We start from the raw sequence: 11,068 nt of genomic DNA, 5'->3' as shown, positions 1-11,068 counted from the left end.
CGAGGGAGGTTGGCGGTGGTGTGGTGCTTCTTCCATTTCCTGATAACTGCACCGACAGTTGATCTTTTCTCTCCAAGTTGCTTTCCGATTCTCTTGTAGCCCATCCCAGCCTTGTGCAGATCAACAATCTTGTCCCTGATGTCCGTAGAAAGCTCTTTGGTCTTGCCCATGGTGGTGATGTTGGATGCTGGTTGTTTGGGTGTTGACAGGTGTCTTTTATACAGGTAACGAGGTGAGGCGGGTGTATTTGATGTAGATAATTGGTTGGGATTGGGGCTGTGTCTTAAAGAAAGACTTACTGGCTTGTAGGAGCCAGAATACTTGCTGTTTGGTAGGGGGTCATGTACTTGTTTTTCCTCATCAGATGGTTATCAATTTTAATAAATTCATATGATGTGATTTTCTGGAATTTTCTTTGGGATTCTGTCTTTCACTGTTAGAATGTACATATGATTAAAATTGTAGATTGTTGCATTCTTTGTAAGTGGGCAAACCTGCAAAATCAGCAAGGGGTCAAATACTTATTTCCTCCACTGTAAGTGTCCTTGGGCAAGACACTGAGCACCAGGGTTGCTCCTGAGGGCCAGGCCAGCACCTAACGTGGGAATTTGCATTGGATAAAAGCACTATATAAATGCAGTCATTTACAATTTCAATTTTAAACTCCACCTGCAGAGCAAATACAAACCTGGTATATCACTATATTAGTGAATATATTGCCAGCAAAACACTTCCAGATGTTTTTTCACATTAAAAGCCTACCCTATAATGGGAAGGATGGAATACTTTTATTGTGGAAATCCTGGAGAAAGTGTTGAGTTTCCTTCATTGGATCTTAACATTTTTGGGAAAAAGGCAAAGTAGCATGCCTGATGTGACACTTGCTGTACTGATGAGAATGAGTGCTATGGAGTGAATCTAGACAACAGGTTAACTTGAAGAAGACTGGAAATTTGCTTTATGTGGAATGGGGAAAAAAATAAAAAAGGCCGGTCTCTGATATAAGCCTGTTCTATCTGCCTGTTCTCGACCGAGACCAACATTTTATTATATAGTTTGCCTTACATCTGTTATATGTTTTTTAGGGGTGTGACGAGAGACTTAACCCACGAGACGAGACGAGATTGGGTTCACGAGATCGAGACGAGACAAGATGTTATTTCTATTTTTAAGAAATCTTTAATGCTGACTATATGAACATTTTGAGCAACAACACAACACTTTATTTCCCGCATTCTGATGATTTTCTCTGCACCAGTTTATGGTGATTTTTTATTTTATTTATATAAAGAGAATACTCAAAATTCAGGTGGCAGGTGACAATTCAAAATCTATAGACTAACTATAACAGGTGTAAGTCAGTGCAGCTCTCAGTCATTCTGTGCTGCTATCAGATCTGTTTCTCCTGTAGATCAACTTTTCTCATGTAATATCATCCCTGCTGAGTCATGATTTAGTCTTCCCTCCTCTTTGTGTCTTTGTTTGGGGAAGAAACCTCTTTAAATGTGATTGTGGCACCTTTTCACCTCAATGTTAAATTAATTTGTTTTAATTCAGTTATAAACTCCTGGACTTTAACAGATTTTCTGCTCATGTTCAAAACTTTCTGCACATTCAGAATCTCTCCCACATATCTGTGTTCGCTGACATGTTGAGAAAATAGTCATAATATTACCAGACTAACGTCATCATTTAATAAGAAGTCTACCTGCCCTTTACTCTGTTGTGCATTAAGTTATTAATCCGCTGGAAGTAACGTTATCCACTTTGGACCTTTTGACCAGCGTAGTTTGGGACTCCATGTTGCTTGTGAAACTGAAAGTAACACTTTTGATGAACTCCACACCCATGTTAACTTCCGCAGCTATGATAAAGTGCAGCTCACAGTCTCAGACAGACCAAGGTTGTGCTTCAGTTTTTAGATGTTTATGTTGCAAAACTCTACCAGCTACGCTACTCATCACAGCTTAAAAGGTCTGGACTCTCAGCGCGAGCAGGTTCAGCTGATTAATCAATCAGCTGGGCGGAGTTGATTAGTTCCGTGAGTCTATCTTATCAGTTATACATTTGAATTTCACTGCATGAGAAAAGATCGTGTGACGCGAGATCTCATCACACCCCGAATGTTTATACATCTTACATCTTGACATATTTTTATATACTGAAATATTTGCACAGTCTAGCTACCGATGGGGTCAATATACGCTGTAGCATTTTAATACTTACATATATTTAAAAAATGTTTATCTTGAATTTGTATCCTTTTTATATTCTTATTTTTTTTATTGTACACAAGCCTTTCAGTACACCCACAAGAGTATGCCACTGTGTATTTCAGTGCACATAAGTGGAACCATTGAATCTTTGAAATCTTTGGAATCTTTTAATCGCAGCCTTAGCATGAGTATTTCTTTTTCAGCATTACTTCACATCTTGGATTGTTTTCTGGGCTTTGACAAATCCCATCACTAAGCGCTGCTTCAGTCAAAGAAAACATGTAGATGGCAGTTCCAGTCAATGGTTGCATAATTAGCCCCTGCCTTTGTAAATCAGATGTTAATTTCATGCAGATTGCAAGAGCGAATAAAAAAAGGTTTGCTTTTTCATGGACATAAATCTGGCCTCAAATGTACACAGTGGTTGATTCCATCACATCCCAGGCATTGTTTATTTTAGCACCTGATTTTGATTTAAGTTTAGTCTTTTGATGATCATGTATAATAGTTTTAGTCAAATATTAATCTTTTTATTTATTTGTCCACGCACACAGTGTCCATATCAATCTGCCCTGCTGTAATACAAAACACTGACTCTTCTAAGTAAATCCATTTGGAATTTTAAACTCTGGCTGTTTAATCTCGTTCTGCTCACCTAGCATTAGCATTAGTTTTACTGCCGCGACCTGCTATCTTCACTGCAGAACAGCGAGTCATTCAGAAGCTGGATTCACTCACTTTTTCACTAATCTACCGTTCATTGTCTGGGTTTAGCTAGAGAGGAGAAGCTAAAACATCAGGTAACATAGTGATATTTCTTTAGCGAACATCTAGAGGAAAACTTACATTATCTAACATGGGTGTGCTGTGTTATCAGGTGCTAACAACTAACATTATCCTGGAACTTACTCATTCCTCATAGCAGCACGAAAGATAGCCGACTGAATGTAACTTTGCATCCACATCCACAGCACTTGATAATGTTACAGTAGTTTACCTACTGTAAACACTGTTATTTCGTCCTAATTATCAATTTATATTTAGTTTTAGTCTGATTTTCAAAAATAAACTAATATATTTTTCGTTCATAGCTTTGGACTGCTTGTGGTAGTGATGTAAATACAAAAAGCATTTTCATACTCTCTAACATTTCTTAGCATTGAGAAGTTCAGTAAAAGACCCTTAGTCCTCCCTCTCCTCTGTGTTTCCAAACAGCCCTTCTGCTCTTAATAGTCCAGTATTAGTAATAGGGTAGCAGTCACCACATCGCTGTCTTTCTCCCTCCCTCTACTTTGCAAACTCATCCTCAACCCCTACCTCGTCACTCCAGTATTTGCTCCGCACAATTGCTTCAGTTGATGGGATTGGACCTCAGGCGCCTGCCCCCATTCTTCAGACACTCTCCATCCCTCCATCGTTCACTCCTGCCATTCACACCATCCCCCCTGTTTTCCCTCCAGACCTCATCACTCACTCCATGGAGACTCCACCATCAGCAGCCAATAAGGGACTTCAGTGACATACACACGCATACAAGCATGCTGAAAAACACACAAAAAGGGAGCTTTTCAGAGCCAGTAGCCAGAAGAGAGCCTTGGGCCATGTCCATACTCATGCACATACATTTGAAAATGACATTTACCTGTCCAAAGTTTTCCTACTATTTTCAGATTATTTTCTCAAGGTATGGTGTTTATAGTGGAATGCCAAAACAGAGGTAGAATGCTTCAGATTCTTCTACTGGGTATTCACATTATTTATTTTACCACTAACCTTTAAACACCAACATTGACATATAATCATTGAATGCAATCAGACTGTAAGACAGGCTATAAACGAGCCAGTTTAGCCTGATTATCAAAGTTAAACCGAAAGTGAGCACTCATGTTTGTATTCGCTACAACAAGTAAAATTGGTCAAAGTGAACCTGTTACAATAAATGAGGGAACCCAAATGCAAAGCACACACTCAAAACTTAATAAACAAACAGTATTTTATTGTAAAAGATGAGAGGACTGGGGAGGACTGTGGCTGGCGATGGCGGAGGGTAAGGGGAGAAAGAAGGTTGGCTGAGTTGAGCTGAGCCGAGCGGTGAGTGTGGGCTGAGTGGCAGGAAGGCGAGGCAAGAGCAGGAGGTGGAGGGCTGTGAGCGTAGCTGGCAGGCTGGCAGGAGTACAGGCAATGATCCTGAGGCATAGGAAACGAGCGTTAGTTGCAGGCAAAAAATGCGAGGAGATAAACTCAATTCACACTAAACGGCCGAGAGAGCTGAAACCAAGCTGGCTGAAGCAGTGGTCTGGCGAAGAAAAGATGAATGACCAGGGTAGAAGTACTGCTGGGCTGATGAGCTGATGGACGGCAGGTGGGTAAGTAATCAGGCCGGTGTGCAGGTGATAAGGTACTAAGGCAGCCGAGAGAGGGACAGAGCGAGAGGAGCGCCACGCCTATAGCACACACAAACAAACACAGAGAGACAGACAGGGGCAAAGACAGAAGACACCAGGGAAGGGAAAAAGACACACTCGATTATATTGGATAAGTTATCATCACCTTATAAAGTTGTTTTGGCTAACGTATAACCTGCCTAATCATACATCCAGCAGACATGGAACAACATTAGTACTTATTTGGCATGTTTTGGCCACCAAGTGAAAGCAAGCCTAATATTCATCCTCTGCTTGTCCAGCTCTTTACCTGCTAAATGCTCCACTATGTGCATCATCTTGTTACTGACTTTGTTCTGCTGCTGTGTGGTGCTGGTGAACAGTGGGTTTATCAGACGTTTTTCTCCGAAAGCAGCTGCATGCTGCTGCAATCAAGTTTTGGTAGAGTGGTGAGAGTGAACCCAGGTAGTAAAGCTGAGGACCATAAAGCTGAAACGCTCAGTAGAGCTGGAAGAAACTGCAGAGTTGGTGATAATTCTCATACAGTACACACAGACATTGGATCCAAATTAAATATAAAAAAATTATTAGTGCAGCTTTAACTATTTTAAGGCATGTTTTTGTCATTTACACAAGAACATAAAAAATCGAACATGTTTTAGCTGCTAAAGGAAAAGTGACGAAAACACTCATTAAGTAAAACGTATTGTTAATACACCCTATTTAGGCCATATTAGGAATGTGTACACTGTTGTGACAGTCTGACCAGAAGGGGTTGCTAAGGAAAGGGGAGGAGGTCATTCAATTCATTAGGATTCATCCTCTGAGGAACATGATTTTCCGTAGCAGAGTCCATGAAAATCAGTTATTTCCTTTCACAATATCTCATCAAGAACGAAAGAGCTGAAGGGGAATAATGTCCTCATTATGGCACAGAGTTTGGCACTAGAGAAAAAATCAGGGTGTCCTCACAGTTATTGGAGCTCATCCTTTGAGGGTGATGAAAGTCTGTACCAAATTTCATGAGATCCCATTGTATCCAGGAGTTAAAATATTTCATTCAGGACCAATGTGTTGGATGACTATGCTATTCCAAAACACCTCAAATTTAGTGGGTAAAAACATAGACACGATCCTATTCTCCCTAAAGTCTCTCCAACCAGTTCACTGGGTTTAGTCATGCCACCTCGCATCACCAGCCGATAAGATTGAAACACAAAGTCAACCTGTTGACCTTCTCTCTGTGCAGGTCTGTTAATAAAATTACCAGTCCACTGAGGGTAGTCACAGTGTTGTAGACTAAGTGTGTCTCATATAGTGTAGAAGCTGACCACCCTGCTTCCCCTCCATGTACAGTACTAGCCTGTCTACCATGAGTCATACTTTGTTGCAGTCAAGATGTTGCAATCTCTTAAGTGTGCTTCATTTCTCCCTGCAGCAGTTTTGTATTGCTTGAACATTTTGAAGTTGAGAAGGGTTTATTTTATTTATGTACTTTGTAAATATTGCAATAAATTGAGCATGCGCTATAAATAATGATGTTTCTGAACTCTAAATTCTATGTTTTTTTCCCCCAGCAGGACGCCTTTCAAGAATCTTTTGAAATCATAATTCTTAGATTCTAATTTAAATTATTGGAGCAATTTGCTATAGCAAAAAAAACCTCTGACTGCAAATTAGACTGAGCCAGTGTTGGCTTTGTGGTGGTATTTGTGTGCTTTGAGAGAGATGAAGGGGGACAAAGACAGAGTGGGATTTGGTGGGTGTGCTGTGTTATCAGGTGCAGTAATAAGGTTTATCAATGCTGGAATCACAGTCCACAGGGAGAGCTCTTCACTGATAGCCTTAACACACAGTGTCACCTAGCTTCTCTGGAGAGCCATTGGAAGTGCACCTGTCTCTCTTTCCCTCCATCTGCCACTCTCATCCTCCTGTTCTGGCTCCCGCTGCCGCTCTGTCTCCCAAACTCTCTCTGCTTTTTCCCTGTCCCTCTTTCTTTCTCTTCTCCTCTTTCTCGCTTCCTTTTCTTCGAGACTCTTTTGCTTCCTCCGTGTCACTTCTATTTATGTGCATCTCTCTCTTTGTCTCCTCTCTCTTGTCACTCTTCCCTCCTCAGTCTGTGCGTGCAGACATGAAAGGCAGTCTCAGACAGGTCGTCCGGCGCGGCTTCGCAAGGTTATGTGAAATGCGAGATGAGAGTCAGGGTGACAATTCACTTCACCCTCTTAGATACATCATGTGGCATCTTGAAAGTTGTCATGAAGAGGACATAGCACAGTTTGGATATAGTTTTGGACTGGAAAATAAATCACTGAGAAACCTTACGTACACAATTCTGTGGCCACTAACGTCAGTACTTTTGTATCCTGGACTTAATTGAATTGTTGCTACAGTACATTGGTAATAAATGGGCTGGTAGATATTACCATGCAATATATATTTTACCAAATCTCCCTCCAACATAAGCCTGCCTGACAGGGCCGCCTGCCTTTGAAGAGAGACATCACCCATGATGCTCCAAATTTATTTGACACGTGGTGGCTCACCATTGAGCTTTAAGCCGCACAGTTGAACAGTTAGTGTTATCCTAATGCTGGGAAGCATTGTTCATGTTTGTCTGCGTCAGGCTAGCCGTGCGGCTTTAACCGTTATTAGCAAATGATGCTAATTTCCCACTTTGGGAATGGAGGAAAAGAGTGCATGGCTATGAGAGAGAGTTAGAGAGAAAGGGTGTAAAGATGGATTTTCAGATTTTGTTAAATGCATTGTGTGGGATAACACCACAACCTTGAATGACCTCGGTTCCTGGGGATGTCACACAAACAACAATAGCTAAAAGCAGAACTTAGCTTTTTATGTTTAGGACTAGAACTTCAGGCTTGGCTATCTGCAAATGTACTGCAAACATGTTGCATTTGATGTGTTAGATGTCAGCGCAGATTGAGTTCACTTCACCAGAGAAAAGTCTCCTTGGGACTAAAACTAGTGTTAGTGGCCCAGCTAACATCCGTGTGCAGTGAGGCTTATGGGCTCAGCAGCCTAACAGCTGTAGCATCTCCACCTACAGTCGGTATTTTGCCACATTAATCACAATGACTCCTGTCTCTAATCCTATCATTAAACTCATCCAATTTCCCTTTCTGTGTTTAAGTATTTTGCCTCCCACAGTGATTAGGAAGAGTTTGATATCCTGTGGTGATCTTAAGGAGGTGGAAGGTTGTCGACCGGAGCTCTGTAAGGTGACAGCACTCCCTGGTCGAAGGCCCTTGGGGTCAGACTAAAGTGTGAGCTCGGGCAGCATGGGTGTGTATGGCGAGGGGGAGCGGAAGAGAATGGAAGATGGTAATGAAGGAGCTAATTGCTTCCAGTGGATTTTGAAATCGAACCTCAGCCCCCAGTGCATGGGCCTGGCAGCACACAAATGGAATATTGATGACTAAGGCGAAAATAAAGGAAAATGACCCTGCTATGTGATCGATTTGAAAGCCACAGATCTGTGCAGAACATATCTCAACAGGCAACACATTTCCATTTTATGGATCTGTATACACTTACCATGGGTTTAATATTGCTGAGGTGCACAAATATTACATCATATCAATTTGCTCTCTCTATTATTCATAGCAATAATGTTATATTAATAGTCTTTACAGCTCCACTGCTTCTTTGTAATTATATCATGATAATTAATACTCACATGGAGAGTCAAACATACCATGGACTGGTAGCCTTTTACTTCAATATTAGTATATTGTGTATAGGCCCATATGATAAATGATTTAAACATAATATTTATATAATGAAAAACAAGACCAATTACTAAAAGGTGCAAAGATTTTAGGGACTATTAGTAAAAGAACCAACTCTGACACTTCTTGTTACATTTACAGTTCACAGTTAACTCTGATACTGTGAAAAGACAGTTAAGAAAAAAATAAGAAAAAGACTAAGCTAGTGCTGTGTTAGGCTGTAGCTAGGAACAGCACAGCTTTGAGCTAAATGCTAACGTCCGCATGTTAACGTGCTCACAATGACAATGCTAACATCCTGATGTTTAGCAGGTATCACTTTTACCATGTTCATTATCTTAGCATCAGCTAAGTATTTGCACTATTTGCACTAAAAGGAAAGTGAAGTTGAAGATGATGGGAGTGTCATTAGTTTTGCATGTTCTTTTTTTGGCATTTTAATTTGGCAAATTGAAATGATGACCTGATGTCAACATTGATTCGGAGGGGAACATTAATGTCAACAAAATGTCATGGCAAACCATCCAATAGTTGAGATCTTTCCCTAAAAAACAGAAATGTTTACCTCATGGTGTCAAAAAGTCTTGGGATCGCCAAAGTGAGGAAGATTTATCCTTTTGGTACCATGAATGTCTGTTCAACATTTTTATAGCTGTCCATCCAGCATATGTTGAGATATTTCAATCTCGACCAAAGTGGTGGACTGACTGACTGACCCCCAGAGATGTGCTGCCGGTGTGGCTACAAAGAAACCATTGCACTGCAAAAACCTCTATTACACTGATAAATAGGTCACTGCTCTTTGGCTGCACCATTTCCCATATCCAGTGCTGGTAAACAGCCAAAAATGGTTATGTTTGGTCTGTTGGCACCTTTTAATAATAAAGTGACCAGGAATCCCTTTGAATTCTGTAAGCCTGTCTTATCCAAAGATAAACAACCTAATTAGAGTATGCTGGATAGATGAGGGAGTTGCTATGACAATAACCTTTCTACGGTGTTTCAGGTGAGAGCATGAAAGACCGGGTGGCTAGAGTGGATCTGAGGGGATTACCATGCTGCTTGCCTACGTAGAAAGCTTAGATGTAGAGATAAAGGGTACTTATGTTTTTTTTTTAAACCATAAGTCTGACTCACCTTTAAGTTGCTCACCATAAATGCACTGCTGGATCAGAGGGCGTGTGTTCACTAAGCCTTTTTAAATGACTTCAAAAATGTAATTTGTATAATTGCTTGAAAATAAGTAAAAGAATGTGAAATGTATGAACCAGAATCTGTCTTGCAAATACAGGCAGCCCTCTACCCAAAATTTGCCATCAGGCGTATGCAAGGGCCCTCCAGGCAAGACGTGACAGAGGGCCCACCAGCAGCAGTGTAGCATCAAACATTTCTACAGAACACGCTTATAGTGCCAACTGTTTCAAGGACTCTCCCTGGCTTATGGACCCCAGAGGGTTTTGGCCTTAACTCATCCAGATGTACAATAAAGCCAATTGGAGCAAGAGACCAATTTTATTTAAAGACATTGATGACAGTGTAACTACACTGTAGATATATGAATCAGTATTTTTCTTAATCATCTGAAAGATTTCATTGGATGATTTTTTTTTTTTTCTTCAATAAGCACTATCATTTTGCCTTTAATATCCTAGACAATTGTGCCAGAATAATATTATATGGATAGACAATCTACTGGCTTCTTAATACAGAAAAAGCCTGTGCAATTTCTTAGATTAGATGCATGAAATGAGCAGAGATGGAGTTTTTTTTGATTCTCCAATGTATATTCTGCTACTCCTCTGTGTTGTGCTGTCTCAGTGATAATAATGGGTTTCTATTTATTCCCGTGGCACATGGATGAGGGCTTTCACAGGGCCTTTGTTGCCTCCCATACCATTTTCCCGTCTCTGTGTTGCACAGAGACATGAGTTTGACGCCAAGGGGAGAATTTCTTCATGACCGGAATCAGAAGTCCATCATCCCACAGTCCCTCTGCACTTTCCTTTTGTTTCTCTCTCAATATTCTCATTCTAATTTTTTCCCCTTCCTTCTGTATCTTTTGCAACACTGCTCCCTCATGTTTACATATAGCCTGTTCCAAAACAACAAACTGAAGCTTTACGACCTGCACCCGCGTGTGCTTTCTCTCTTTTTCTTTCTCATCCCTCGCTTCTGTCTTCCCGCTTGTGCTTTGTCTCCTTTCACTCGTGGCTTCTCTGGGTACACAAAATAAAATGCAGGACACAGACGAAATGAATTGACACATTGAAAATGGTATTGTGGGCAGGTAATGACATAGTTACAGTTTCCAGGTGCCACAGCGGTTAGTTGGTTTGGTATGTTGGATTTTTTGAAGGTTGCGATTTCTGAAAGGGGCTACCTTGAACACTGTTCTTGGAGGAGGAACCTTATACCCTGGAGTCAGTAGTGCCATCTTCAACTTCACACTGTGTAAATGATTGACAGTGAGTCTGACCTTGTCCCAGACCCAATCTGACCAGAGGGTGTCAACCAGCAGGAAAAGTGTCAATTATTTCATCACAGATCATAAGGAAACACTACTCCTCTTATTGGCTCCTTCTTTCTTGTAGAGTTTACTCTTTCCCTCAACCCAGCAATTTTATTTTTGCTCTCTCACTCTTTCCATCCATTCCTGAGCACCCCCCCCCCCCCCCCCCCCCCCCCCCCCCCCCCCCCCCCCCCCCCCCCCCTCCCCCCC

The 11,068-nt window shown here is 41.1% G+C and overlaps 1 protein-coding gene across 4 annotated transcripts in view; it reads left to right on the top strand.

The window, feature by feature from the left end:
* Nucleotides 1–11,068, top strand: part of nrxn3b (neurexin 3b) — a 297,359-nt gene that overhangs the window by 60,558 nt on the left and 225,733 nt on the right. The gene's annotated exons all lie outside the window — the stretch shown is intronic.

This window comes from Micropterus dolomieu, linkage group LG10 (genome assembly GCF_021292245.1).
Source record: "Micropterus dolomieu isolate WLL.071019.BEF.003 ecotype Adirondacks linkage group LG10, ASM2129224v1, whole genome shotgun sequence".
Classification (NCBI taxonomy): domain Eukaryota; kingdom Metazoa; phylum Chordata; class Actinopteri; order Centrarchiformes; family Centrarchidae; genus Micropterus; species Micropterus dolomieu.
The sequence above is the reverse complement of the archived record's forward strand: the minus strand, read 5'-3'. Positions and strand labels throughout refer to the sequence as shown.